Source organism: Podarcis pityusensis (assembly GCF_964106645.2).
Source record: "Podarcis pityusensis genome assembly, chromosome: Z".
Classification (NCBI taxonomy): domain Eukaryota; kingdom Metazoa; phylum Chordata; class Lepidosauria; order Squamata; family Lacertidae; genus Podarcis; species Podarcis pityusensis.
In genome coordinates this window covers 26,481,318-26,489,011 of record NC_138044.1, presented here as the reverse complement: position 1 = coordinate 26,489,011, position 7,694 = coordinate 26,481,318, and the positions used below count along the sequence as shown (strand labels likewise).

The following is a 7,694-nucleotide window of genomic DNA, read 5'->3' as shown; positions in this document are numbered from 1 at the left end:
CATAGGAAAGTGAACTACAAAGAAGCTCTCAAATTAGATTCAAGCCATGATGGACATTACCATTTTGGTGAGCTGGAGCTTATCAGGTTGCCTTACCCTTGGGGTTGAGCTCCAAATTCCCAGAGCGTGCAATGGAGATTTGAGCTGAAATTACATTTTATTATGCATTTATGGGACAGAGTGGCTGTTCTTATCTCAGATATGGGAAGAAAGATCAGAGTGTTATAGAACTTTTTTAAAAAGCTTTCTTCACATACATTGAGAGGAGCACCATCATCCGGTTAACACAGGAAAGCCTGCTCTTCTCTTTTGTGCATGGATTGCCCACAGTCCTGGTTTTGATCCTTAAAAATAAATAAATCAACAAATCAAATAACTGCCTTGTAAAGAACCCAAGCTGAAAAATAATTGGGGGGTGGAATTAACTGGTAAGAAAATTCCACAGGAATAACTAGGACCTAAGAAAAAGTAGAGGGACACGGGTGGCGCTGTGGGTTAAACCACAGAGCCTAGGACTTGCTGATCAGAAGGTTGGCAGTTCGAATCCCCGCGACGGGGTGAGCTCCCATTCCTTGGTCCCTGCTCCTGCCATCCTAGCAATTTGAAAGCACATCAAAGTGCAAGTAGATAAATAGGTACCGCTCAGGCGGGAAGGTAAACGGCGTTTCCGTGCGCTGCTCTGGTTCGCCAGAAGCGGCTTAGTCATGCTGGCCACATGACCCGGAAGCTGTACGCCGGCTCCCTCGGCCAATAAAGCGAGATGAGCTCCGCAACCCCAGAGTTGGTCACGACTGGACCTAATGGTCAGGGGTCCCTTTACCTTAAGAAAAAGTAGAGGCTCAGGAAAGTGAGATTAAATCTCTGCTGATCCCATTAAATCCTGAATTCAAGGCTTCCCATGTGAAGGCCTTTCCACTGTAGGGAAGTTACCAAAGAGTGCAGATTAGCCAGTTATTCAACAGAGCAGAAATGCCATGTCAATAATTTTCATAATTTGATGTTATGTGTTTCTCTTTTCACTTTCAAATCATCTCATATCATTAAGGACTTTGCAAGAATTATTCCTTCTATCTGGGATGTTTAGGCTATGTAGCCAAAATAACACCACCCATGTAGAAGAGGGAGCTATCTACAATTTTGGGAGAATCCTAAGGTTTGCAGAGGCACACACATACAAAAAAATAAATAAATAGTGGCTAAATCTGTTTTCATTGTATTGCCCGGTGTCTTGATTGCTGTTGTAACTTCTGCTGCTTTTAAAGTGTTGAAGTTTCTTAACTGTATGGTTCTTAACTGATGGCTGCTATTTTATGGTTTTAATTTATTGTTGTTAGCCTCCATGAATTCTTGTTGAGGGGATGGGAGATTTAAAAAAATACTTAAATAATAAGCTACAACAGGAAGCAACTTCTGGTATTTAGAATACCAGTAGCCACAGAGACAGGCAATTGAGGAAGGAGACAAAAGTCCTATATACGGTAGGTATTCTAACTCCCCATGAAGTGCAGGAGAGTGGGGATAGGCATGCCTCCATAATCACTGTCCTCAACACTATCCACAAGTTGGAGGCAAATGTCTACAGAAGGAAACCTGCTCTACTCATATAGTCTTCAAACACAGTTTAGGACCGTGGAAAACCAGGGTTCTAAATCGTACAAGGAACCTATATAAGTAGAAAATGTTCCATGCTGCAAAAGTTCATCCCAGGTCCATCCATTGAAGCTGAACATTGGAAGTGTTTGGGGCAGACAAAAGGGAGAACTTCCTCACTATGGAATTCATTCGCAGAAGATGGCTTTAAAGGGGGATTAGACAAATTATTGAAAGATAAATGTCCAATACCTACACTGTCAGAGGCAGTATGCCTCTGAATATCAGTTGCTGGGAATACCAGTTGCTAGGAATCCCAAGTGAAGCAGAGCTGTTGCACTCAGGTTCTGCTTGAAGGCTTCCCATAGGCATCTGGTTGGTCATTTTGAGAATGGGATGATGGACTAGGTAAGGTTTGGGCTTGGTCCAGTGGAGTTCTTCTTATGAGCAGTGACAACTAGAATTCTAAAGGTATGTGGTTGTTTGTCCAACCAGATCTAGAAGGTCAAATCTACAACAGCCAGTGATTTTATCTTATTACTTTGCATAGATATCAACTTCATTGTATGCATATGGCGCATACTAATTAGACTGCTTCCCAGAGTATTATGATAATTAATTCAACATTAACATGTTTAATTCGTAAATTCATTTAAATGTGGTAACGACAGTGGCATATTAACAGCTCTGAGATTGAAAGGAGGATAATTCGTTTGTTTGTTTTTTTAAAAAAATGCTGGAATTGTACAAAAGCAAAATGCTGCAGGTAAAATGTAAGAAAATAATAGAATGAATTTTGGAATAAAAAGTACGGTGAGCTCACAAAAGGCTTTTTTCTGCTATCTAAAAAACACAGTTAAAGATCAAAACTGAATAATTAGGCGGTAATCCTAAAAACATGTGTACAAAGGAGTAGGCACTCTTGAAAATGTTTCTGTAGAAAAATGCATAGGATCGCACTGTTAATCCATTATATAATAGTGACACAGAAACGTCCTTTGCAGGTGTCCAAAACACACGATCACATTCAGCAAAAGAAAGCATAAAATATAAGGCTGTCAGTGACTACTAGCTATCCCGTTTGCTGGCCAAGTCCAAAGATGGGTCCTGCTTGCAGCAGTAAAGTCATGCCCAACCTTTATAACTGCAGTCTGGGGGTATGTCAACCATTGGGTCATTGTTTTAGCTTGCTTAGCCATGTATCACACCTACTGTGCATTTGAGGTTTACCTGTGTATCATACTGAGCTGAGCATTAAACCCCATGGGGGTGGTTGGGGGGGGAGCTTTATCCAAGTTTGAGTTCTTCATTCCGTGGGTAGGAGGGCATGGCGTCATGACCTCCAGTCCGAGGTCACAGATGTCCAGATCCATCCACTCTTCAGCATCACTGACAATGTGGAGATTGCTTGGGCTGTCCTGCTCATACCAGCTTTTCTTCAGAAGAGACCCTAGGTTCCACATCTGGGCAGGATTGAGCCCCAGCATAAGGCAATGATTAAGGAGCTCAGTGGTGTATTACTGGCACATTACAAATGGGCTCATTAACTTAATTACTATCAGATACACTACATTTCAAGCAGTAGTTTCAGAACACTCAGGCTATATGCACTAAAATGTAGGAAGTTGCCTTACACAGTATAAGGTGGCAGTGCACAGGTAGGGCATCACCGTCAAGAGCACACAGCCACACCCTCAAGCCAGCAAACTGCTCAGACAAGCAACTAACCTTAATCCAAAAGACACAAGGTCACAGGCACACTGTCACCTTATACCAGGCATGTCCAAAGTCCATTTTGGGGGCCTAATCCGGCCCGCCGGTCGGTTCAATACGGCCCCCATAGGCAGTTCCTCCATGTGGTTCTAAAAAAAGGTCAATGATCGGCCCTCATGCATGTTCACTTCATCAAATCTGGCCCTCTTTGAAAAAAGTTTGGAGACACCCCGCCTTATACTGAATCAGCTACACTAACTAGCAGAAGCTTCTCCAAGGTTTCAAGAAAGGGACATTCCTAGCTGTGCCTGAAGATGCCAGGGATTGAACCGAGGACATTCTGCATGCAAAGCAATTCCTCTACCACTGGGCTACAACCCTCCCCCAAGTAGTATCAATTTGCCTGGATTCATGCCAAAACATCGAAGGCTAGTATTTGACCCCAGTATATAGTGTTTTTGTTGAAGAGTAGAATCAATGCAAAATTATACAACGTAATAGCGACACCTCCCATCCTTTTCTCACAGCTTCAAGAAAGAAAAAGATTGCCACACAATATCCAAGAGACTATCGCCAGTCTGTAATCACTTCCACATTAACTGAGAAGCTGGAAGATTGATGAGGTACTTTAAGGTCAATTGGTTTCCTTCTTTCTTCCCTTCTTTCTTTTTCTTTTTCTTTTTAATTGCAGTTACTTTAATCAGCCTAGTTTGTTTTAAATAAGAGGCTGTAAGAGAGATGTGAATCACAGAATATCTCAGTCAATTTGCTCACTTTTGAAGGCTGACTTTGGGGGGAGATAATCCACAGATGGCTGTGCCAACTGACTGCCATCATCACCAACCCTCAGAGTACGAGGCCCACCAGCAACCTTTTCAAAGGGCCTTGACATGAACACAGCACCTTGAGGTGCAGTAATGTACAACAGTTACCGTATTTTTCGGACTATAAGACGCACTTTTTCCCCTCCAAAAATGAAGGGGAAATGTGTGTGCGTCCTATGGAGCGAATGCAGACTCCTTGGCTTCAGCGATAGCAATGCGAAGCCTCCGAAGCCTGCGCTCCGGAGGCTTCACGTTGCTTCCGCTGAAGCCAGGAGAGTCTGCTCTTTGAGGCTGGCGGTGGGGGAAAGCAGCGCTTCCCCCATCACCAGACCCAGAGGATGGGGGGCAGCGGGAAGGCGCGCGACGCCTTGCCGCTACCCTCCAACCCGGCTTCGAGGCTGGCGGTGGGGAAAGCAGCGCTTCCCCCATCGCCAGCCCCAGAGGATGGGGGGCAGCAGGAAGGCGCGCGACGCCTTGCCGCTACCCTCCAACCCGGCTTCGAGGCTGGCGGTGGGGAAAGCAGCGCTTCCCCCATCGCCAGCCCCAGAGGATGGGGGGCAGCGGGAAGGCGCGCGACGCCCTCCCGCTACCCTCCAACCCGGCTTCGAGGCTGGCGGTGGGGAAAGCAGCGCTTCCCCCATCGCCAGCCCCAGAGGATGGGGGGCAGCGGGAAGGCGCGCGACGCCCTCCCGCTACTCTCCAACCCTCCTTGGGGCTTTTGCGGGAGATGGGGGAATTCCCCCACCTCCCGCAAAAGCAGGCAAAAGCCGCGCGCTCTTTAAAGGGGCTCCGCGGCTTTTCTAGGAGGTGGGGGAATTCCCCCACCTCCTAGAAAAGCCCGCAGGAGCCGCACACCCTTTAAAGAGCAAGCGGCTCTTGGGGGCTTTTCCCCAAGGAGGGAGAAGGGACTGACTGGCCGAGTCAGTCCCTTCTCCCTCCTGCGGGCTTTTGGGGGAGATGGGGGAATTCCCCCACCTCCCGCAAAAGCCCGCAAAAGCCTCGTGCTCTTTAAAGGGGCTCCGCGGCTTCTGCTGGCTTTTCTACGAGGGGGGGAATTCCCTCACCTCCTAGAAAAGCCTGCAGGAGCCGCGCACCCTTTAAAGAGCGCGCCGCTCTTGGGGGCTTTTCCCCGAGGAGGGAGAAGGGACTGACTGGCCGTTTCAGTCCCTTCTCCCTCCTGGTCGAAAAGCCCGCAGGAGTCGCGCGGGGCTCTTGTGGGCTTTTGCGGGAGGTGGGGGAATTCCGCCACCTCCCGCAAAAGCAGGGAAAAGGTCTTGGAGTAGCGGACAGGCTGCGTGCAGCCTGTCCACTGCTCCCAGAGCTGCGGGGGGGGAATCATATTTTTTTCCTTGATTTCCCCCCCTGAAAACTAGGTGCGTCCTATGGGCCGGTGCGTCCTATAGTCCGAAAAATACGGTAATCTGAAATGGAACAAAGCCTCTTCTCAGGCTTGTCTTAATAATCTATTTTTTGTTTGTTAAAAAGAAATGCAAATTAGGATGGGAAGGGAGATCAGGAGGAGGAGGAAAGAGAAGGTGAAGAGATGGGAAGTTAAAACAAGTTGCTAAAGTGATGCTCTTCAGATGTTGCTGGACCATGAATCTGAACTTCTGGGACCCACTCAGCAGGCATTAAAATTTATGTTTAAATTTATAGTTTTAACTTTTTGTTTTTTTTTGTTTTTTTTATTTGCATTCCCTCTTTGTAAACTGCTTAGAGACTACTATAGTGAAGTGGTTATATGAATTGTTCATCATCATCATCTCCCATCATCCCTGACCAGCCTCCCTGAGACTGATGAGAGTGGGTGTCCAACAACACCTAGAAAGCAACAAGTTAGCCACTTGGGAGGCTTGGGAGAAGAGAGATGCTTTCAGATGCTAAGTAAATGCCTGGAGGGAGAAAGACAGATGTTCGGGGCAAATGAAATCCAGGGTGCATCAGCATGATAATCTATCATGGACCCAGTGCTGCTCAGGCATGCAGGTTTTTCACAGCATCTGCACAATGTGGTCCACATCCAAATACCATCCCACATTCTCTTCCCATTTACGTAATCCAGATCTTCCAATTCAACAACAACAACAACTGTAATGTTAATTCACCCCCCTATAAATATTACATCTGGATTATATGGAATGGCATTTTGATAAGGCTTATGTTGCATGGATGCCACAATAAACCCTTGTTTGCAGAAAATGCAGTGTGAAAGCAATCCCAGAGAAAGGGAGAAATGAAAGACAGAACTCAGGAAACAGAAGTATCAATCCAGAAGGCAAATAGAACTAGGAAGACTAATGAGTATGTGTTATATCCAGTGCTTTTTTCTGGGGGGACGCAGGGGTACGCATACCCCTAAACGTTTTGTGAATCTAAGCTTGGCCTCATTGAGGGGCAGTATTTCAATATGAGTGGGAAAATGAGAGTACCCCTAAACATTTTTTTTATATCTAAATAAATTCTACGCAGAATAGACCCATTAATATTAATGAGCCTAAATTAGTCATGTGCATTAATGCCAACGGGTCTACTCTGAGTAGGGTTAACATTGGATACAACCTGTTTGTGTATTTATCTAAGTGTTGTGTCAAAAAAATTCTCTCAGTGTGTATGTGTGTTTGTTTTTTACCATTCTCTATCAATGAATGAAAAAAGAAATTGCATCCAAAAATTACTAAAGGGTGGGGGAGAGAATGGTGGATTTATCAGGGGTGGGATGCATGGTTTTAGTTGTACTTGTTTTACTATGCAACTAAAGCAAGTTCCTTTTTCCCAATTCCTGTGCTTCCCGAAACCCCATAGGGCATATTTTGGTTGGGCCCTCCGAGATTTGTAAGAAGACGTTCTACCATACACTTGGCAGTTGTTCCTTTTTGGGGGATGGGGGACAACCTGTGTGTGTGTGTGCATGCGTGTGCATGCGTGTTTGCTTTCAAAGAAATCAGAGACTGTAGGGAAGGTTTTAGCAGAGCACTAATTTATTTATTATAACTATATTGCACTTTTCAGTCAAGATTAATGAGACTGGTTCCCAGTGAGGAAAGTAGTCTGTGATAAATGTTAAAAGATAGAATGATAGGATTAAGGGGACAGAGATAAAGGGAGGGAAGAGAAGTGGAACTGAAATAGGCTCATGTTTACTCTCCCAGGCATTTGAGCAACCATACCTTCTTGGTTTGATAGCTATTTTAGATTGTTGGTTGAGGGAGAATATTCTTGTTTTAAAATGGCTTTTGTGGATGGCCGCTTTTAGTGGGTAGTCTTTTTAAATGTACCTGGTGATGTTGTTATGTGTTATATGCATGTATTTTACCGTACATTTATTGTAAGCTGTTTCAACAGTTCCTTGGTTGTGGGGTGTGATCTTGGATCCCCCTGATCACTGCTGCCCCAGACGAAGTGATCTAAAAGTGAAGGCCAGCTTAGGTTAAATGAAGCACCAAATATCTTCAGTGCCTTGCCTCCATTTTATTCAACTTCTGAACACTTTAAAAGATATCCATTTGTAGCTCATTTCACACTATTGACTTAAACATTGTAAATTATATGAATGACTTATTATTGCTT

The 7,694-nt window shown here is 45.0% G+C and overlaps 1 long non-coding RNA gene across 1 annotated transcript; it reads left to right on the top strand.

The window, feature by feature from the left end:
- The first annotated feature begins 627 nt into the window (after positions 1-627).
- On the top strand, positions 628-6,569 carry LOC308468880. The gene is made up of 2 exons (XR_013981927.1): positions 628-3,926; positions 5,845-6,569. It is a non-coding gene; the product is annotated as an uncharacterized lncRNA (long non-coding RNA).
- The last annotated feature ends 1,125 nt before the right edge of the window (positions 6,570-7,694 follow it).